Here is a 23,643-nt window from a genome sequence, read left to right as displayed (position 1 = left end):
ATGCACTTTAAAAAAAAAAAAAAAAAATATTCTGCATCCTAAGATGAATGAGAAGCCATATTTTTAAAGTTCCAGACCCTCTATATAGGCACTATTTAGTCTTTCCAGGCTTGTAAGCTAAAATACAAAGTGAAAGTGGAAATATGTTCAGAAAATAGCAAAGCTGCAGAGAAAGGCTCTATGTGTCAATTTAAGGCGGTATGATAAATGATACACTTATATAAGTATGACTCCATGAATTGATTTTATTTTTCAACAGAGAATGTCTTGCATAGTGAAAAGATCACAGGGCTTGGATCCAACCCTTCCAAGTTCAAGACTTGGCTTGTGTCACGTTCTAGCCCTATACGTTGATGATCAACCCTTCCAAACCTTAATTTCTTTTTTTCTTCTTCCAAACCTCAATTTCTTTATCTGTAAATGGAGACAAAAGTGCCTTCCCTGAAGTTAATGTAAAGTTTAAATAATATTATTTAGTAATATGGAGAATGCGTGCAGGATATTGACTATCCCATAAACAAAGATCAAAAGAACTATCTCTCCCCCAAATGCATATAAGGCAGCACTGTGTTTCAGAGGCAGTTTCTCACCTAATCCCTCACTCCAACCCTGTTCATGAGGTAGCTACTATCATTGCTCCATTTTGCAGAAGAGAAAACTGATACACACGGATTAGTCAGCAAGCATAGCTAACCAGAAAACTCTAGAGTTGGGATTTTAATCCAGGTCTGACTCCCAAGTGTCTGCTTTTAATGGCCTCAATAGTCCTAAATGATAAAGAATGGAATATATACCCTGTTGTCGTTACTCTGACCCCGGTGGGTGGCCTCCCCCCTTTATCTGACTGTCTCCCTCTTCTAGCAGCAGTTCTTTAAGCTACATAAAAAATTGTTTCCAGAACAGCACAAAATATTTTTGAGAATCTTGCAAATCCTTCTTGGAAATGGGCAGAATGGGCCTAATCAAATTGTTATTTTATTTTTATAAGTTTATTTACTTATTGGGTGAGGAGGATTGGGTAGGGAGGGGAAGAGAAAGATTGTAATGAGAGAGAGGTAGAAAGAGAGAGAGAGACACAGAGAGAGAGACAGACAGAGAGAGAGAGACAGACAGAGAAAGAGAGGAAATCCCAGGCAGGCTCCACTCTACCAGCATGGAGCCCAATGCAGGGCTTGAATTCACAAACCGTGAGACCATGACCTGAGCCAAAATCAAGAGTTGGATGCTTAACCAACTGAACCACCTAGGCGACCCACCAAATTGTTATTTTAAAAATAACCTGTCTTAAAGGTACGGACAGTTATAAATGTCCATTATTCCTCGAGAAGTCTAAAAACATATCTCTCTTTGAGTCTTTTTTCCTTTCCATTTATTTCCTTGTATACATAAGTCTCCTTACTTTAGATCTCAGAGAATCATAATACAACATTTTAATGCTTTATTATTTGCTCATAACTAGGAAGATACAGAAGAAATCTATCTCTGCGGCACTGTAATAAGTGGGTCTTTTTAATCTACATTCAGGAAAAAAGCTTTGATTCTATTTTTGTCATATATTTTTTCCTAACTGTGCGATCTTTTATGATCTGCCAGGAAGATTAGCCTTACTGCTGCAACGCTTGATGGGCAGAAAAGCAGAGGATTGTCTTAAATTGCTTCAATTTCCTTCTCCTAGAGAGAAAGCAGAAAGCACTTCATTTTAGTTACATTCAGCAAGCATACCTTGGTCATGGTCTATGCCAGGTAGTGTGCTCAGTGCTGGGGAATAAGTGTATGAGTGAGCCCCAGCCTCTGTTGCAAGGAGCTCACAGTGCCTACAACACAGTGGGGTGCTCCCACTCTTCACCGTATTTCTAGCTGAAGAGGTGCAATGTGTTTGTAAGAACACAGAATTGAAATAAACCTAACAGTATTGAGGAAAGATGCACATTGCCAAAATTTTCATAACCAGAGTGGGAGAGAGATCTACCCCTGGGTCTACACCAGCTGCCTCACAAATGAGTCCTCTCCCACCGAGTCGGCGATGGCCAGAGTTAATTCATCATTTCCACATTCATGTTTCCATTGACCACCTGTTACGCACCAAATATTTTTGGAAACACTGAGTGTATCTTGGGGAATGAAACACTGTGGATAGCACCTGCCTGATAGGCCTTACAATATGTTGTAGGAGATAGAAAAACATGTGAACAAGTAATAGACGCATAATCATAAAATGTGATAGATATTTTCTGGGAATCTGGGTTCCAATGCTAAAGAATCACAGTGGAGGATGAGGGAACCCCCCTCTCCCTTAGGCCATGCATGGGGAAGGCTTATCTAAGGAAGTGACATTTAAGCCCAGACCTTAAAAGGGGCCGGTCATTTGAAGACAGAAAGGAAGAGAGAAGTGAACAGCATGTGTGAGGGACCCTAAGGTAGGATAAATTATTTTATGCGTGAGAAACTAAAGATGGAACTTGAATTACTCCATCTATCCCTTTAGGGGTCTATGCCACAAGGTCCCATTTTTACCTTTTCCTACATAATTACATTGACAAACCTTTGGAATATTAATACCTTGATGGAGAAAATGTGCCCAGAGGCTCTCGTTTGGTGAAAAAGTTATATCATGAAGAAATAATGGTGGCACGACTCAATATATGCTGAGTTGTCTTGCTCTATAACGCTTCAGAATTTCTTCAGTTAAATGCACTTTGGAAAGATTTGCAATGTACATTTGTACAAAGACAGACATTAACCTAAGACTCCTTTGCAATATATGCTTTGCACCTCAATGTCCCTCACACTTTGATTTTGCTCACTAGCTGCATCTACAACAGGAAAAACATCTGCAGGATGGCAAAACCCAGTCCCTAAGGCTGATGTTTTATCTAAGTCGTTTTATCATAGAAAATTGCATTGAAATCCATTCAATTCCATTGAAATTCATTCTTTTTTTACCTTGTTTTTTGGGGGATCTCATAAACACAACCATTATCACCTTTTCCTCTCTTGAAAAATTAAGTCCTAGGATGATAAGTCCATCATTTGTCTCCCTTCGACACAGCACAGGGCAATTCCCTCAGTAGACACCAGACTTAATGACCTTCATGAAACCTCCAATGTTAAGGCCCAAAAGGTCAAACTGCTGACCTAAGCTCTGCCTTACTCACGGCACCAGCTCTCTGGAAAAAGTCGCCAAATTAAAGGGCAAAACAGCCTTGCCAAAGTGGTCTGGCCAAGTTCACAAGTCAAAGCCGGCTCCTCTGCTCCTTCCCTCTGGTCACAGAGATGCATGTGGGCCCATCATGTGGGTGCTGACCGGCCAAGACCCCTTGCCCTTGTCCTGGGAGATCACACGGCAGTCACAGTTGCCCACCACTGAGTGACATCTATCCTGCAGTAAATAAAGGATCAGAGGATCCTTGTCTGAACAAGTGCTGACCCTCTGCATGCCCCTGTCCCAAATGAAGACAAAATATCAGAATGATAAAGAGGGAAAGAGCTTGCTCACACCGCGTGCATGCATAGCTCTGCCTCCCCTTGTTGGCTGTTTGAAGATCTGATCACATGCTTCTCTCCTCCAGGAAGCCACTAGCACCCATAAGGCATATATAATCCATTCTCCCCCAGGCCCCCCTTTTTAAAACAGACTCTGAAAGAGCAGTTTTAGGTTCACAGAAAAAGTACACAGTGAGTACAGAGAGTTCCCCTATACTCCCTGCCCCACTCATGCATCACCTTCCCGACTACCAACATCCCACAACAGAGTGGTACATTAATCAGTGAAGATACACTGACCATCATCATCATCCAAGGTCCATAGTTTATATTAGGGTGTATTCCTGGTATCACACATTCTGTGGGTTTGACAAATGTATAATGGCACGTGCCCCCCGCTGTGGTATCTTACAGAGTGGTCTCACTGCCCTGAAGATCCTCTGTGTTCTGCCTATTCATCCCTCACTCCCCTCCAGCTTCTTGGAACCACTGATATTTTTACTGTCCCCGTAGTTTTGCCTTTTCCAGAATGTCACACTACATCATAGAACAGGCAGTCTTTACAGACTGGCTTCTTTCACTGAGTAGTATGCATTTATGATTCTTCCGTGTCTTTTCCATTCTCTTTTTATCCCTCGTATCTCATACCGAGTAGGCACTCAATGAGCATTTATTCAATAAGTGGCTTGAATAAATGAGCAAACGAGTGAGTATAGTTCACACACGCTTGACAGCTGTTTACACGGAGGCCTGCAAAGTGTAGGTTCTCTGTCTCGCACCTTCAAACAACCTTAGCATTTGCATGAAATTTCTAGAAATATTTCTTATTTAGTCATAGTAACAGTCATAAATAGTAGAACAGAAATTTTCTTTATTATCCCCATGTTAACAAGATCAGGGAACTCAGATTCAGAGAGGAGGAATAACTTGTCCCCGTCCCCTGCACCAAAAGGTAACAGTGCCAGCACAGTCTTCTCTAACTCTCTGGTGTACCTTGGTGCCTTTATACAGTGCATTGTCTCCCCAAAAGCCAGGCTCTGGGTCATTCAAACTGACAGATATTGCACAGGAAACTAATTCATGCTGATAAAGGGTTAAAAGAGACCCTTTCCCCAATCTCGTTACTCAGGGAAGCCCATCTTCTCACAAAGAAGAGTGTCCTTGGCTTTGACCTTACCGCCCATCTCAGTGAATCCATTTTCCTTCCACCACAACAAGCCAACTGCTTCTGGGCTGTGAAATTAATCTCTGGGAAGGAAACTCTGACAACTGATGGGGGAGGAGTTCGTCCTCACTCAACTGTAAGAATGCACTGCTGGGCTCCCCCTGCCCCCGTTAGCATCAAAAGGACTTCAAGGATCTGGGCCACACCGATCCATCCAGACCTGCGGTTGTGATGGGCCCTCGAAGGGAAAATAAACTTACCTTGATGTTGTGCCGGGTTATAAGTGACTTATGGGTGAGGCTCATGAAGGCCCCTGCCTTGAAATCCAATGCCATCCAGAATTCATTCATTCATTCCCAGACTGTAACTTTTAGCCTTCATCCGTTCGCTGAGAGCCTCATCCCAGTATGTAACTACTCATGGGATATACCCCTTGGGTGTTTCCTCAAGGACAACATTTCCAAAATGCCACGCTAGTAACCTTCTTCCCCAAATCCTCTCTTAATCCTGTACTCTCTTTGTCAGTGACACTGTCATCTATTCAGTCACCCAAACCAGAAACCAAGCCCCTATTTTCATTTAATTCCTTCATCATCCCAGATCCAATTAATTACCAAGTCCCTACCCAAATCTCTCTACTTTTCATCCTTGTTAACTGCAGCTGCATTGCTTCATGCCCAGATGGTCACAGAATATTCCTGACCACACTCTCTCTTGACCACCCACCTCGCTCCTCAAATCGACCTTCTGCCTGACAGCCAGGGTGAGCCGTTACAATGCATGGCAGATCACCTAACCCTTGCTAGAGGCCCTTTGGCAGGTCAGCCTGGATCACGCTCCTTGGCATGATGTGATGGGTTGTGACCTATCTGCTCATCGGGACTCCTCTGTCCTGAGTCACCAGAGATTCTGGGAATCCTAACATGGTTTGATTTCCTAAGTACACACCCTGCCATGCTGTACCTCCATGTCTTTGCTTCCATTATTTGCCTTTCCTCACATTTCCTCATTCAGCTAACTCTTTCTCATCCTTGAAACCCATGCCTCCATAACACTGCATGCAAACCTCTACTCTTGTACTATTACATTGAAATTCTTTATGAATCTTCTGCCTTCTAGATTTAAGACCTTCAAGAACAGAAGACATCTACTCATCCCTCCATTAATCACTTCTAGCATTATAATGATCACTTTACCCGTCCACAGCCCAACAAATCTTCTAACTTTTTGAAAGAAGGACCGGTGTTTCTTATGTGTGTGTCCCTGCACCCAGCACAAAGCCAGGCACATAGTATGTGTCTAGACTGGTCTATCTGTCTACAATCACTCATTTGTTTGACAAATGACAAGATTTTATTTCATTCCAGTCACTGTGCTTTGCAGAATGTAACACGTTGCTCCAGTTCTTAAAGTTTACACACCGAACCGTATAAGCAGTGGTTTTTAAGAAGCTGCTGGTTCTGATATCTTGAAGAAGTGGAAAATGAGTCCCTCGTGCTTGCTTTGGCAGCACATATACTAAAATTGGAAAATGAGCCCCTTGCTCTTCCCCCTCTCTGTGGATTTGCTCTCTGTGGCACATGACCATTTGCTGCTTACCAGCAGATGCCACGATGAAAATAAGAAAACACAGTGTATAACAACACAAGACGAGCCTTGGCTCCTAGGTAAAAGATATGAACAGTTTGTTCGCAGGGACACAAGGATGATAAATATCTGAAAAAGCACACCACTTAACTACAAAACTGAAATTGTACCAATGAGATACTTTCTCACTTCCTTAATTGGTAAAAAAACAATGTTAAAGACTCATGAAAAAAGTTGTGAGCAAGTATGCAGTACGAGTAGGGAGTGTATATTGGCACAACCCTTTGGAGGTCAGTTATCTATGAATTTTTTTAATGTTTATTTATTTTTGAGAGAGAAAGAGAGACACAATGAGAGTAAGGGAAGGACAAAGAGAGAGGGATACAGAATCGGAAGGAGGCTCCAGGCTCTGAGCTGTCAGCATAGAGCCCGATGCGGGGCTCCAACTCATGAACCATGAAATCGTGACCTGAGCAGAAGTCAGACATTTAACTGATGGAGCCACCCATGCACCCTAGTTATCTATCAAATGTGAAGACATAATTAGGTCATATGAAGACTCAACAGGCCCATTGATAAGAAACCCTTAAGTGAAAAAGGGTCTAAGGTGCTCACTGCATCATTGTTTGAAATAAGAAAAAACTGGAAGGGGACTAAATGTCCATCAGAAGTTTGATCAGGTACATTGGGTACATCCATATAATGAAGGATATCACAGAAAGAGCATATATGGAGTTCTTTTCCATGACATGGAAAGATGTCAGAATACATTGTTAAATGAAAGAGAAAACAAATTATGGAAAAGTACATGTGTGTGTTTTTCCATTTTTTGTAAAATATATATAATCTTATATATATTGTCTGGAGCACTACACATAAACTGTGAATAATGGTCATTTCAGAATAGTTGGATTAGGAGGGAGAACATTACAATTTTTGCTTTTTACAATTTTTACTTTGTACATTATCTGACTTATTTTTACCAGAAGGTGTCTTTTCTTTTCTTTTTTTTTTTAAGTTTTATTTATTTTGAGAGACAGACAAAGAGAGAGTGAATAGGGGAAGGGCAGAGATAGGAAGATACAGAACCCCAAGCAGGTTCTGTGTTGTTAGCACAGAACCCTACTTGAGGCTTGAACTCACAAACCATGAGATCATGACCTGAGTGGAGATCAAGAGTCCCTGGATTCAGAACCCTCTTCCCTTACCAAAGCTCTCCTACCAGGAGATCTTACTTTCCTCTTGTCCATTTATTTTTTTTAAGTTTATTTATTTATTTTTGAGAGAGTGGGGGAAGGGCGGGGGCAGGGGACCGAGAATCTCAAGCAGGGAGCACAGAGCCCGATGCAGGGTTTGAACATACAAACTGTGAGATCATGACCTGAGCCAAAATCAAGAGTCGGAGGCTTGCCCAACTGAGCCACCAGGCGGCCCATCCCCTTGTCCATTTAATTAACACACATGGAAATCCTCACATCTGCCCACAGAGAGGAACTTGGCGAGTCAGGCTGCAGTCATATCTGCATTTTAAAAGGGCATCCCAGGAGAAGGCAACTGATGACATAAAGGCCAGCAATCCTACAGGGTATGGGGGCCAGAGGAGTTTCCTAGGACAGTCTGAACCAGAATCACTTAGGGCGCTTCTTAAAAACACATCTCACTGGGCTCTTCCCAGAAACACTGAATCTGAGGGTGGGGCCAGGAAACTACACTTTTGATAAGCTCCTCGTGATCCTCATGCCCCTGAAGCTCCATCGCCGTGACAGCAGAGGGAAAGAAGAGAGGAGAGTCTGGGGCCGGACACCTTCCTGCGGCTCTCCAGAGCCTTTGTGCCTTTAGTCTACACACACCTGGTGGCCCTTGACAATGTTGGTTTAGGGAACGTAAGTTTTGGTTCCAAAACTCCACAAAGACCCTAAATAGAGGAGGGAGAAGAAATACCAAAGGGTGGAAGCCTAGCATCACTTTGCAAAATAAAATTTCTACCCTTAGATGTATTTATCTATAGATTTGTCTATATCTGGGAAGAGTCTTTTCTGCCTTGCCCTTCCTGCGCTGACCATCATTGTAACCAGTAGACCGATCACCGCCAATATATCTGTATAATAGGAATGAAACTTTTTTAAAAATTACCATTTGATCCTTAAATGACATCTGAAGAGCCCTTTTTAACAATAAGCAGAATATGGCCATAAAATCTATGTTAATACTAGGGGTTATTCATTTTTCAGGGTGACATTGATTTGCTTGAGGAAGACCTAGGGTAAGATCCTAGGACTTCTATTCACCACTTGCTGATATAACAGAAACCCACCAAACAAACAAACAAAGATGCTATTTGATATCATGCCAGAGTAGCTTCTGGAAGCTACTGGAAGTCTAAAAATCTTAAAATACTGGAAGCTCAAATTTGCCGCTAAGGAAACCCTTCCTCTGTTCTGTGGGATAAGTGGTTCTTAAACTTGGCTGCATATGGGGACTCTCAAAATGTTATTCTCATCTCCCATCATCATAGATTTCTGATGTTGCTGGTCTGGGGTGCAGCCTAGGCTCTGAGATTATTTGTAAACTATTCAGCTGATTCTCATGGGCAGCTTATTAGAGAATTTTTTAATTTTTAAAATTTTTATTTATTTCTGAGAGAGAGAGACAGTGTGAGCAGGGGAGGGTCAGAGAGAGAGGGAGATACAGAATCTGAAGCAGGCTCCAGGCTCTGAGCTAGCTGTCAGCACAGAGCCAGACATGGGGCTCAAACCCACGAACTGTGAGATCATGACCTGAGCCAAAGTCGGATGCTTAACTGACTGAGCCACCAGGCGCCCTAAGAGAATTTTTTTAATGTTTATTTATTTTGAGGGAGAGAGAGCATGAGAAGGGGAAGGGCAGAGAGATAGGGAGAGAGAGAATCCTAAGCAGGCTCCGAGCTTAGCACAGAGCCTGACATGGAGCTTGATCTCACAACTGTGAGATCATGACTTGAGCCGAAATCTAGAGTCAGACTCTTAACCGACTGAGCCACCCAGGCACCCCTAGAGATTCTTTTTAATCCCACAGATGTAAAGCCAGACCTACCCTCCAGGAAGCCCTGAGCCAGGAAATAATCCTAATTCAGGTGCTTCAGGGTGAGACATGTAACACGTTGTCTACGCACATATGGGTGGTGGGAGCCCATGCTTCAGGTACTGCATCACATCTTCAATCCATCCCTGTTTCCTGCCTTACTGTGTTGGACGGTGCCCTGTGAGCTTGACACAGACTAACATCTCACCTCAAGGCCTACTCTCTCAACTTTGTGTCTCAGACCTTTCTCAAAGCAGAAGCAGCCCCTAGCTGATGAAGGACAGAGCAGGCATTTGGGTGTGGGCTCAAACTGTGTCACGTGGGCATTAAAGGAGAGAGTAGCTACTAAGGTTTGGAGAGCTGGATTGCAATCGCTGTGTGGTGTTGAGCAAATCATTTAAGCCCTCCATATTGTTCGTTTCCTTATTGATGAATAGAGCTACGAATACTTAATATGAGCTATTGTCTTCAGCATTCAATGACATAAAGAATGTGAAATTATTTCATTTGACCTACAGGCTCAACACATTATACATTTTTACCCGTATCATTTTACTTCATCCCAAATAACCCTGTAAAATAATTAAGGTAGATGATATCACCGTCATCTTGTGGGGGGAAAATGCAGATCTAAAAAGTTAAAGTGACAAGTCTCAAGTTTCAAAGAATATCAAGGGCAAGACCAGGCTAGGAACTCGGGTGTCTTGGCTGCTAATAGCCACTCCCTCTTCCCTATTTTATATCGTGCTGTGACTTTTTCTTCAAAAGACAGCAGAAATTTTTGAGTCTTTGATGAATATTAGAAGAAAAGAGAAAGGTGCCTGGGTGGCTCAGTCAGTTAAGTATTTGACTATGATTTGGGCCATGATCTCATGGTTCGTGAGTTCAAGCCCCACATAGGGCTCTGTGCTGACAGTGTGGAGCCTGCTTGGGATTTTTTCTCTTCCTCCCTCTCTGCCTCAACCCACTCTCTCACTCTCTCTCTCTAAAAATAAATAAACTTTAAAATATATATATAATTAGAAATCTATACATTTAAAAAAAGAAGAAGAAAAAAGCGCTAATGAAGCAGAAAATGTTTTCCTTTAAGCAAAAGTCACTTTGATTAGGACAAGTACAGCCATTTGTTTCAGAATGTACTGTTCACACAAATGTGTTGTTTAACAGCTACCTGGCACTCATCCCATGCTTCAGCTCCTTTTAAATGACACAACTGTCTCCCCTCTCCTATCAGCGACTCCGTCTCTCCTATCATTTGGGTTTATTTGCCTCTGGATGTTGAATCTCCCAGAACTGCATTTGAAAACTCTGCTGTAGACCTGCATCAAGCCTGTGCGCACTGCATCCATCCCGGGCTCTCACTGTGGCCATTTGGGCAGAAGTCCCCAGTCATTTTGCATGGTTAGTCAAGCCACTTATTAGGCTGGGGCTCCAGGTGACCCAGGAGGGGCTGTGTCCGTAGCCCGCATGGGTTTTCAATAGCTTCTTCATTCATGACCTTGCCTATGCCCTCCCTGTGTTCAAATGCTAAAGTCCTACCTTTCCAGGGAGACTTTTCTGAGCCTCTCAGCCTACAGTGATTTATTTCTTTTGAAACTCAGGGTCGCTTTTAGCAGTTTCATTCAGCACTTATTTTAACTTTTGCCAATTTATTTCTTTTTATCCTGGCTGTTTAATCTTCAGCTGTGTTCTATTATACATCTCTCCTTTCGCTCTGTAAATCTTGTCTCCTCAACTCCACCGCCATGTCTTTGAGGTTAAGGACAATGTTTCATAGTTTTTTTCATTTGCTCACAGAGCACAGTCAGTGCTAGGATCATGCTCAGGAAGCATTTGTCAAGTAAATGAATGGGTGTTGAACAAACTCAGTGGCCTTTCAGAATATCAATTATTTTATTAGTGGATTCCCAAGAGGTGAACCTTTATAAACCTTATGTGTTTCGCAGTATAATAGCTGTAATAGCTTGTTTTGAAAATAATGCAGGAAGTCTTAGCCTTGGGAATTCCTTCCAAATTCTTTGTCGGTCTCTTTACTCCAAAATTACAAATAAGACAATAATTGAGGTCTCCAGAGTATATTCTATAAAAACTGAAAAAACTGATTTTAAGACTCTTGCAGAAGAACAAGCAGGAAAAAATTCAAAAAAATTATTTTTCATCTTTAGTTTAATAACTCTTATTTAACCTCAGCTCTTAACATTAAAAAAATTATGAGATATAACTAACATATAACATTATGTTAGTTTCAGGTATACAGTGTAATGATTCAATGTTTGTATATCTCTAACATTTCCTGCAGGTGCTACATTTTACCTCTTTTGCGTCCCTCATGAATATTCAAGAAATGTCTCCATAAGAAGGAGACATCGCCATTCAGGCTGGTGACTGACTATTAATTATTTCTTCTTTTACTCACCACAGTACTAAGGAATTCTTTCCTAAATGGATATCCAAACCTTGATTTTGGCACAAAAATCAAAAGCACAATCTCTTGGTCTCAGTTTATACACTGAAAGAGATCATTGGCAACCTTGGAAGAACGAATTACTTCCGTTGTGTTTCAGGGCAAAATAAGGTATGTGGGGGCAGGAAATGAAGGCTGTGTTCTGTAAGAAATTAATGGAAGCAAAAAGGAATGAGTCAGTAAGCGAACAGACCATCTACGGAATGGCACTGACATCAGAGGGCTGGCTTCCTTAGTTTACTGAACGGTTCTTGCCCATCCTGGGTGTGGAGTAGGGATGTGGTCATCGCTGGGTGGATAAAAGTACAAGGAACATATAACTGGAGAATCACAGGAAGGACTGGTATTTGGCCACCAATTTACCAAAAGGCAAATCACTCAGTGGGTAGAAGACACGGAAATTGTATTGAGAAGATTAAGCTGGTGACAAGGAGCCTCAGAGTTAGAGGCTGAGACCTGGCTCTTCAGACCAAGCCCAGGACCTATTGTGCTCATAGGGCTCACCCACTAATATTAGTTTTTTATTTGGCAGAGCTCATTGACCCGACCTCTAAAGTACCCATTCTGTGATAGCGAACATCCTAATTCTAAAGTGAAAGGGACCCAGGAGCAAACCTGATCCAATGGCCTTTATTTCTCCCTTTTCATATTCATAGATTAAAAAAAGATGGAGAACAGATGTTTTATCCACAGTTGGTGGATTGCATGGCTCAGTAGTATTTGTTGAAGAAATAAATGAATGTTGGACGCACGTACTTCTGCTGTGACTGCAAAATTTAATCTCCAAACTTAAGAATGCTGCCTTTCAGAGGGGCTTACCCAGGTGGGTCCTCAAACCCCAAGATCCCATTAGTGCCTGGGGGGAGGAGGTAGTGCTCTATCTCTCGGAGAAAAGGAGCAAACAAGGCCTGACCTCCCAGGGGCCCATCCCTGTGATGATTTTGGCAGCTTACACCCCAGTCTTGACTGCTACTCTCTGCTAAAGTCAGTACATAGGAGTCCCAGACAATGGCAAGAGAGAACTTGGAGAAAAGGAAGTTTAGTGGCATCAAAAATCACCTGACAGTTTTCTAGAAACTCAGCAGGCTCGTCCAAAGTTGGTTTCCATTAATGGATATCCATGTGCTAGGAGACCCTGTCTTTCCCATATTGGTTCATCTGGGGGCCATGCCTTTCTGAAACATTTTGGCTTTCAAGAACATGTCATTGTTTTTATTAAGTTGGATAATAAAATGCTTTTCAAGTGACAGAAAAAATGTCATGGTATCTGACCTGTGTATCTTAGATTTTGCAGTTAGAGCAAAAGCTGACACATTAGAAAAGATAAATTCACTAAAATTACTTGTATCCTGATACTTAGGTGATGAATAACTTCATATTGCTTGTAAAATCTATGTACTCTTGTGATAAAAATACCATGAACTGCTTAGATAATAATTTGGCTCCAAATAAGAAAATGATTTTGAAAGGAAAAATAATGGAAAACTAAATCTTATTCATGAATGGAAAATCGAATATTCTTAAAGTAACAACCTCTCTGTTCATATGATAACAATTAAAGCTTCCATCGTGTATTTTATAAAATCTGATTTTAAGATTTCTCCAGAAAAACAAGCAGGAAAAAATACCAAAAACTTTCTTCCAAAAGGAGCAATGATTTCCTTTCTAGATTTTAAAACAAGTGACCATTACCAAAACTATGTGATAATCGATTAAAAGCAGGAAGAAATGATAAGATAGAATATATAGTTCAAAAGTAAATTAAAACTATTATAAGAACTTACTACATGAAAAAATAGAATATACAAATGCAAGAAATAATCATGATTCAGAACATGGACACAGTCAAATCACGTACAGAGAATATATTGGATTCATACTCCTATCATAGACTTACAATAAATTTTGGTCAAAGCAAAATGATGAACATAAGAAAACTAGAAGAAAGTAAGTATATTATTTCCAACTAAAAAAGGAAGAAACATTTCTGATTCTCTAATATTATAATTAGTCATAAAATAAGTGTTATAACATCAAAAAACCAAAAGAGCTTAAAAGTTAAAATATAAGTGAGAAAGGACGCCTGGTGGCTCAGTCGGTTGAGCACCTGACTCTTGATTTCAGCTCAGGTCATGATCCCAGGGTCTTGGGATTGAGCCCTGCTTTGATCTCTTTCTCCCTCTGCCCCCTCCCTCCCACTTGCACTTACTCTCTAAAATAAAAAATAAATGTGTGTGTGTGAAGAGAGTATATGTTATAAATGTTAAAGGAAAAGTTTTACTATAGAAAAATAAAGAACTGATCTAATTATTTGAGGTCATTATTCAGCTTTCATTCAAAATGAGGTCACAGGAAGGTTTACACACAAGGAAGTGTAGACAATAAATCACCATATGGAAAAATGCTCAAGTTCAATAGCAACTAAAAAGATGTAGACAAAAGAACTTTGAAAGACCACTGAACGGCAATTAGTGTAAATGTAGGCATTGGCAGTACAGAAAACGGGCTTTGGAGTCTGACTAATACAGATAAAGATCTTGGCTTTGCCATGTTCTAGCCATATCCTTGACCAGAAGTCCCAATTTCTCAACATTAGCTTTCCAGGCAGCAACAGGAGGCTATTATACACCTAGCAGGGTTATTGTGAGGACAAACGATTAGTGTAAGTAAACACTTAGTACAGTACTTAACACATACTGATTGTCTTCAATAATGGTATGTGGCATATAGTGATGATGGTGCTGCTGATGTTGGTGACGATTATGGTGACAATAGCTGATCATGGGGAGGGCAGCGGTTATAAAAGTAATGGTGGCCGTCGTGCTGGTGTTGTTGGTGGATCTGATGATGATGGTGGCAGTGAGCGATGGAGACGCGGGGAGTGGGGGTTGTTGATGAAACCGCTCGTGATGTCGGTGACTGTGTTGTGGTGGCATTTTGAAGCTGATGGTGACAGTGGGGATGGATGATGACAATGGTGTTGGGATTGACAGTGAAGGTACCTGATGATCGTAATGGTGTTGCTTTTGGTTGTCTTGGCAAAGGTAATGATCAGGGGTGTGGTTGTGATGTCAGGGGCGGTGGTGGCGGCGGCGGGAGGGTAAAAACACTTACAATGATAAATAACATTTCTTGGTGGATAAATCAGAAAAATAGAATGCTAAAAATTCAATGCTATTGGCCTTGTAATTTACATTTTAGCCTTCACAGAAAGCAATCTAGCAAGATACAGTGAAAGCTGATATATTGTACGCTTTGACACAGAAATTAAACCCCTGGGAGTATAGATCAGAAAAAAAATCCCCCAAATTAAAAGTGGTCTGGAAATGGTATAGCAATGCTATTTATAGCTGGGAACAATCCGGCGCTTCAACAATAGGGAAATGACTAAGCAAATGATGATACATCAAGCTGATGAAATAATATCATGTAGTTATTTAAAGTGAAACATAAAGGAAATATGCATATGAAAAAAATGGTGTTAGAACAGCACAGAGCTATGTGTTTGAATAGTCAGTGTGTGTTTGTGTGCTTTTACCAAAGAACAGAAGAAAATATAAATACGTGTGCATAGAGTTTTGTATAAGTTCAATATGAATTTAGCTTTTTCCTTTTATATACATACTTGCTTAATGGATCCTTAATTTTTATGAAAGATTTTCATGGGACTTGTAGCTATACCTCACTCCAAAGAGCTGGCCTCTCACTGATCAATTCCAAGGCCAGCCACCTCCCATCCCTTCCTTGGGGCCCATTTACCACCCATCCTTTAGGGCTCCTCCCAACTCTCTGTGACTCATTTTGTCCTCGCAATGGTCAGGGAGAGCTTTCAGAACCAAAATAATTTTTTGTTTCAAAATGAAACAGAGAGGTCCCAAAAAGCTTCACGGCATCTAGCTGAGTGTACATCTATGAATTTGAATGTGGGATAGATTTGTGGTTGTGTATGGAAGGCCCAGAAGTACTAAATTGTAAATTTGAGGGTAGTTACTTGACTCCCCCATGCCCTCATTTCTCCAGCTGTAAAGGGGAAAAAACGATGATAATGAACTCATTGAGTTATTGCAAGGGTTAAATGAGATACTCCCTACAAAATGTGGCACAGGATGCTTGATTCCTAATGAGTTCATGTTCGTTGTTATTTACACTGAATATTAGCATTGCTCTTACTAGTCTATGTACTCTTCCGGAAATTATCAAGAACTCTGGATTAAATATAAAAGCACTGGGTTACTAGCCTCTCCATCTATCCAACGGAGCATTAGATCAGGTAATTTGTGACATTCTGTGTCTCTTTTGTCTAGGAGACAATTATGTTCCTTTTTATTGATTTTTGCTTCATTTTGGGGAGGATAATAATAAACTCAAAAAATAAAAACTTAAATGGAGTTCCCCTGAAAACTTTATTTTAAAAAATTTAAATATTGCATTAATATAATACTCATGTTTATCTTGTTCAAGTATTCTGAACCCTGTCTTAATTCTCTCAATGGAAACATCAAAAGGTTCTAGCTCCTCATTAAATGTGTTACGCTTATATTTGAAAATAAACAAGCTGATCTCTCTGAGTTTTCATTCATTTCTCATTTGACTTGGGTTTCTGCACCTCCAAGTTTTCTCTAGGGTTTTAACTTTCGTGTTTGCTAGTTTTCTTCCTTTGGGGGTTTGGAATTTTTCAAAACGAATTTATTTCAACCCACCAAGGTAGAAGCAACATTGTAAGGTCCACTTAAGAAATGAGGTGGGCAAAAGAAAAAAGAAAAAGAAGTGGGACAGGTAACTGTAAGCCTTAGGACATTCAGAATCTCCCACCCTAACCCGGGTGTTTTTCATCTTCTCACAGCCTCTACACAGCTACGCCTCTGAAACACCCTAGAGGGCGCTGTTTTCCTGCTTGTTACCACCTTGGCCTTGCCTTTGCAATGGGAAAATGGAAAGAAAAGGAGAGAAGTAAATACATCATAAACAAAACACAAACCGTCCAAGCCCAAGGGGAATGAGGGTATCAAGTCTAAGTGCCTCTTTGCCAGGTGAGGATGCAGAATGGTGAGGTGAGGAGCTTGTCCAAAGGTCACTCCATCATTCTTTAGTGGCAGAGACAAAGCTAAAGTCCAGACTTCAGACCCAGACTTTTTCTCCACGGCCTGCTCTTTCGCTGGACAAAACACCATCTCATCGAGTGGGAGGCCCAAACAAACACCTCTGGGCACGCATTCTCCCTTGCTTACTAGTTTGTGTTGCCAGGGGGTACAGTCGCTGACTGACAGCGTAAGGTAAGGGTATATTTAGAGGTGTCAAATTCACAGAGAGTTTCAATAAGCAATTTTTGAAAACTCAGAATGATCCGTTTAGTTATTTCAAATATAAGTTTAACCTATTTCATGAAAAAAATATAACCTGTCGATGTTTCCATTGAAATGAAGGCACTGCCCAAAATACTTTAGCAAGATAAACATTAGTATTTTATTAATGCAATATTTAACAATTTTTTAAATAAAGTTTTGAGGGGAAGTCCACTCTCTACCTAGGCCACTCGTGAATCCTACTGAATGATTGCCTTACTAGCACCAACCAGTTGCTCCTGGATGGAGTGGTGATGATATTATTGATGAGGAGGAGGATGGCTTACATGTATTGAGTACTCTCTGGGTGCCAGGTACTGTGCTAGGTGATTTATAGCCATTGGCTCATTTACCCCTTACAAAAGCCTTGTAAGGCATGTAAGATGAGGAAAATCGGAATTAGGAGCTTTAAGTAGCTAGCCCAGAATCACACTTGTGGCAGGCAAAGAATTGGACCGTAAAAATAGACCAGGTTTTTTCATGTGTTTATCCGCCATGTTCTCAAACACCTGTGACTATAGAAAATGTGACCAAGATGAATTACGAGAGAGGGGTGTCCGGGTGGCTCAGTCGGTAAAGCATCCTACTCTTGGTATTGGCGCAGGTCATGATCTCACGATTCATGGGTTCAAGCCCCACATTGGGGCTGTCATTGCAGATCCTGGTTGACATTCTCCCTTTCCCTCTCTCTCTGCCCTTCTCCTGCTCTCTCGCTCTCTCTCAAAAAAAAATTAAATAAACTTTAAAAAAGGACAGATTAAGAGAGAGAAAGACTTGAGGTAATGGGGGTATGACGGTTAGACTAATTTTTTGTCTTTTGTGCTGCCAAATCGAATAAGGCAAATTCCTAATGTTCTAGTTAGGGAGATGGGAGAGTTGCTTCGAAGTTGGAGGTACCACTTAGAAGAGGTTGAGGTTAGGATCCGCATCAAGGACAGGCCAGAAGTAAAACATCTGAACCATGGAGAGGAGGAGGAGAGAAATTCCCTTCACCCACGTTTCCTTTACTTCCCCAGCACAGTTCCCTCGTCTGTTGGCACACGGCACCAAGGTAAGGCGGAGACGCTGTCTGTATCTAACTTGCATAGGGCATGATCATTTGTCCCCGCAGGCTCAGAAGGAATGACGGTCCATCCTTCAGCTCCTAGACTCGCCGGGTGATGGCCCCGCCTGCTGCGTGCAGTGTTCCCCGCTAGGTGCCACGGGCTTGGCAAAGCTAAGACACGATGCCTACTTGGGCATACTTGTGTTACGGCTGAGAGTAAAGGCTTCCCCAACTGGAATCTGGGGGGCGAAATCATGCTTGATGTCTCTAGGGAGTGTTGCCCAAATCAAAAGCTGGCGTAAGTACAGTAAACGGTCATCCCTGGAATGCCACTTAGGGCTTCCTTCCTTGCAAAACGTCAGGGGTTCTTTCCTTATCAAACTTTTGGGGATTGAAGTTTTTGGAAGGAATTCCTTGCTATAGTTGGAGTCTTTTTGATTAATTAAAAAAAAAAAAAGCAAACATCGGGATAAAAATAAGCACCTCAAACCATATTTATGCCTTGACATGACTGTACTTGCCAGATGTTTTTCCAAGAGTAATGCTCGAAGAAGGTGTGCAAAGAGAAGGGAGGGGAGGAGACGCAGGAGGTAGTACATGGAAACTGCAGATTTTACCTGCGTCATCACTGTTCAAGAGTAAGCCTTCTCCCAGGGTGCCTGGGTGGCTCAGTTCTTTAAGTGGCCAACCACGGCGAACGATCTCGCGGTTCGTGGGTTCGAGCCCCTCATCGGGCTCTGTGCTGACAGCTCAGAGCCTGGAACCTACTTCAGATTCTGTGGCTCCCTCTCTCTCTGCCCCTCCCCCACTCGCGCTCCATCTCTCTCTCTCTCTCCCCCCCTCAAAAAAAAATAAATATTAAAAACTTTTTTTAAAAAAAAGTAAGCCTCTCCAAAAATTTAAATACATTTGGAAATGTTACGCTGTGGCTCTGAATTCTTTTGCTTTAGTTATCATCACGAGCTTTCACGTCGCAGGTGAAATGTAAATGGAGACTTGGTCATCTTTCACTTGACACACAGAGAACAGATCTATTTGTCAGTGCTAGGGGTCTGGATTTCTTCAGGTGAGCCTGGATGAGAACATTTTGGGTAACCTGATTCTTTCATTGATCAGTCATCTATTTCTCTTCCTTGGTTTGTCTTTGGGGGACAATAAAGTTATTAAAGGTGTAAAAATGCAGACCCAGTGATTCCTAAGATTACAGCACAGTTAGCTTTCACTAACCGTCTACATTTTATCCCACTAGAGTCAAATAAAGTGGGAAATCAGCAGCTAGAATCCAAAATACAGCTTGAAAAATCACTGGTAATGAAAACTGAATTCAAAACTCTTGCATAGGTCATCAGGGTTGAGGAAATTCATCCGCTGTGTTTGGCCGCTTCCTTCTCAGGCTTGCTGCTTCCCCAGAACCCCGCTGACACCTAGCCCCACTTTCCATAAATAAATAATTCTTCATTTGCTGACCTGGAGCAGTGAGCACACAGCCCCCCCTCCCCTGCTCTCCTCTGAGAGTAGAATGCCCTCTTGCATTTTTAATGCAACGCTCAAGACTTGTGTGTCAAGTTTCCACAAAGTTTGCCAGAAGAATTAGCTGCCCCTTTTGAATAGGTAAGAGGTCAGAAAATAAACCTTTTATTTTCTTAATGACAGTCTTTGAAAAATTAAGAGAACAAAACACTTGGTTCTGCCTACTGCATTTTACATTTTTGCAAAAATTGGTTTCTATAATTTTACCATCTGGCGAAACACAGAGAAATTTACTTTATTTGATACAATAACACCCAAGCTATTATTATTTTTCTTGCTTCCTTCCCTTCCTTCCGCTGCAGATGTGGGAAGCATGAGTCACACTGGACTGACTCAGAGCAAGTATGACTTCACGAAACACTCACAGAGTTGGGGACTTGGGGGTTCATCCTCCACAGCACTGGGAACCAGGACAACATTGGCCTTCTGGGCAACCATTTCTTGATTTCAGGATCTTTTGTGGAAATTTACTTAATGCCAGTGGGTCTGTTCCCTGTTTCTAAAACCAGACTCCCAAACGAAAGCACTAAGCCAGATAAAAATGTATGTAATGATTATTCAAATCCAAGGTAGGCGCACCTGGCTGGCTCAGTTGGTAGAGCATGTGTCTCTTGACCTCAGGGTCATGAGTTCAAGACCCACTTTGAGTGTGGAGACTACTTAAACACACACAAATACATACACGCACACGCGCACACACACATACATCCAAGATTATTTTATTTTTTAATAAAGCCTTTATCTAATCTTTTGTACTGATGCATTGAAACTAGTATTAAAAAGTTGGACATAGCAGGGAAGCCTGGGTGGCTCAGTCGGTTAAGCGTCTGACTTCAGCTTAGGTCATGATCTCACAGTTCATGGGTTCGAGCCCTGTGTGGGGCTCTGTGCTGACCGCTAGCTCAGAGCCTGGAGCCTGCTTTGGATTCTGTGTCGCTCTCTCTCTCTGATCCTCCCCTGCTCACGCTGTCTCTCTCTCTCAGAAATAAATAAAAACATTAAAAAAATTTTTTTTAAGTTGGACATGGTTAAAGAAGAGAAAAATGACAAACACTTGTAAGATGGCTATGCAAACAGAGCCCCTATTAACAGTTTGGTATATCTCCTCCCTCTCTGTGTTCTTCGCAGGTTTCTATCTCTCATATCTTACAAAATTAAAATTATACTCTATTACCAGTCAGTATTTATCAAGGTACCACAGTCTTCCACATCTAAATCTTCTCTCCTAATACGTAGTATCCACAAAATTTCAAATATGCCCTGGTCCTTAGAAGCCTTGGATAAATGATGCCCAATGGAGATACATATTTGTTATTATTACAAATTTACAAATACAAGTTTCAACAATCACTCTGTGTACAGGCAAGTGTAGACACTTTAGGGCAGGTATGGGGGAGTGGAAGTTGGAGTGGGAGCCGAGAAGAAGCTACCAGAATGATTCCTTGGTTTCCTGAACCATCTTCTCTACTAGGATTTCAAGAACACCACAGTCTGCACTGAAGGTAAAGAAACGAAGTGGACTTGGCTTCCATAGATGAATCTGGGCTCCTTTACCTGTCTGTACCAACTTCCTTAACTCTGATATGTCATTTTGCACATCAGGACTTTAATTTCCCTCCGCTGTGCAATGAAAATAATCTCTAAGGCTAGTTTCTCCTCCGATATCCTCCGATGCTATCTTGTCTGCCTCACCCGAAGAGCTTCCTAGTCAAAGTAAAATTATCAGCAAGACAAGCTCATCAACTCTACCTCAATGGAAACAAAAGAAACATGATGAAGGATTAGCACAGTTTCTCCAAAAACCTGACTGCTCACTCATGGCACTAAGAAGGTAGAGAAAGGTCAAAGCTTCTTTAGTGTCTGGTCACCTGGTATTCCTGTGCTGGAAGTACACACTTTACTTAGCCTCCATGGCCATCAGTGTGGTCCGAGAAACCTCATTTCTTACCTGAACACTGTTGTTTTTTTTTTTTTTTTACTTCCAGTTGGGTGTATACCCCATGTTGATTTTTTTTTACAAAGGTGATTTGAAACTGAGTCCATTTAGAGTCACTACACTACCCTTCTGTTAACAGTGGCTTCCTTGAATGGAAGCATGCGGCAGTGAGGTCTAGCACACAGGAGATGTTTGTTCCGGACAGATATCACAGAGGCTGGCGCTCTTCCTTACCGCATGCCCAGAGGAAGTGCGGCGTCCAGGATGGCTCAGCCTTCATGTGTAGGACTGTTGAAGGATCAAGACTGACCAATCTGTGTCTAAATACCCTGTTGGTATGGGAAGATGCTTGGAACCAACCCTCCGACCTAACCCAAGCAGGACTGATTGTGACATGAATAAAACTCAAAAGCCTCGATCCCCTCCCTTGTACTGGTTCCTTCCAAGGTTCAGCAAAGGACCTATGAGAGAGTTCACATAAGCATTTGTTTTTGTAAAATTTGCAGTCAAGTGATACTCAAGCAGACTAGTTAAGACTAGTGTCTCTTTCCATTACAGCCTCACTTTCATCATATTTTCCTTAGTATACAATTATATTGGGGGTGCCTGGGTAGCTCAGTTGGTTAAGCGTCTAACTCTTGATTTCAGCACAGGTCATGACCTCACAGTCATGAAATTGAGTCCCACATCGAGATCCGAGATGTACGGAACCTGCTTAAGATTCTCTCTCTCCCTCTCCCTCTGCCCTTTCCCACTCTCTCTCTCTCTCTCTCCTGCTCTCTCTCCCTCTCTCTCTCTCTCATAAATAAATAAATAAATAAATAAATAAATAAATAAATAAATAAATATTTGAAAAAAGATTACATTGGAGTGGCGATGGGCATTTTGGGGACTTCACAAAATGGAAAGTTAAATTGAAGACTATATTTAGTTTGGGTTTAGTGGGATATATATGTGTGGTTCTAAGTCATTTCTGGTAATAATGATGTTATTGTCAGATGTCCTCATGAAGGACTGATTTCTGGTAATAATCTTCCCATCCATGTGCTGATCTCCACAGGTCATGACCTGAAGGAGTAAGATCAGGGGTCATAGTGCAATATACACCTGTCCCTTGGCACTAGGCACCAGACAGATGCATATAAAAGAGGAGACTCAAAGCTTGAAATAGAAAGAGCCAGAAGCTAATCTGTGGGGAGTTCTCCCGGTTACCAGATACAGAAAATTACAAGCAAAAGATTTAGTGCTTAGTCAAAATAGTTCTCTCCTATCAGAAATATACTCAATAATGCAGAATAGGGGCGCCTGGGTGGCTCAGTCAGTTAAGCATCTGACTTCAGCTCAGGTGATGATCTCATGGTTCACATGTTCGAGCCCCACATCAGGCTCTGTACTGACAGTTAGCTCAGAGCCTGGAGCCTGCTTCAGATACTGTGTCTCCCTCTCTCTCTGACCCTCCCCCACTTTTACTCTGCCTCTCTGTCTCTCTCTCTCTCTCTCAAAAATAAGTTTAAAAAAATAATGCAGCATATACAGCAACAAAGGCACTGTACATTTTAAAGGAAAAGTACCCCAAATACACTTTATATATTTATAGTATATCAACCTGTAGTAGTTCTAGAAATAATTGCATTTTTGTAACTATCCATTCTAAAAATCAAACACTTATAATTGCATTAGTGGAGAAGTTATCTTTCTTCTGTCCTATAAAAAAGTATATTACAAAATTGTTGTAACATGGAGAAACAATGTGTATGTAGTCAAAAAAAAAAAAAACCCACAGGGGGGAAAAGGTATTGGAGAAGTGTGGTAGGTACTTAATAAAACAGTAAGTTTTCTGGATTTTTGATGCTTGCGGTATTTGACAGCTTTTTAAAGTTGGTGATTTGATTCATTTTCTCATTGCAAATGAATATTCGCTTCTGCGTCTAATTTTACATTCATGATTGTATAACCGTTTGTTAGGAGGGCTGCTTGATTGCCCAAGCTTCAGGCCCCAGGAAACCTAGATCGGCCCTGCTCCTCGCCTGG

At 41.4% G+C, this 23,643-nt stretch overlaps 1 protein-coding gene and 1 long non-coding RNA gene across 2 annotated transcripts in view; one reads left to right on the top strand and one right to left on the bottom strand.

Moving 5' to 3' along the window:
- Positions 1-17,091, top strand: part of LOC144232140 (uncharacterized) — a 26,620-nt gene extending 9,529 nt beyond the window's left edge. The window contains exon 5 of the long non-coding RNA XR_013335318.1: positions 16,603-17,091. This is a non-coding gene — a long non-coding RNA (uncharacterized LOC144232140). The remainder of the gene's footprint in view (positions 1-16,602) is intronic.
- CLIC5 (chloride intracellular channel 5) overlaps positions 1-23,643 on the bottom strand; it is a 174,997-nt gene that overhangs the window by 116,565 nt on the left and 34,789 nt on the right. The gene's annotated exons all lie outside the window — the stretch shown is intronic.

The sequence above is a fragment of the Crocuta crocuta genome, unplaced genomic scaffold (genome assembly GCF_008692635.1).
Source record: "Crocuta crocuta isolate KB4526 unplaced genomic scaffold, BGI_CrCroc_1.0 scaffold44, whole genome shotgun sequence".
In the NCBI taxonomy this organism is placed as follows: domain Eukaryota; kingdom Metazoa; phylum Chordata; class Mammalia; order Carnivora; family Hyaenidae; genus Crocuta; species Crocuta crocuta.
This window is presented reverse-complemented; position numbering and strand designations above follow the sequence as displayed.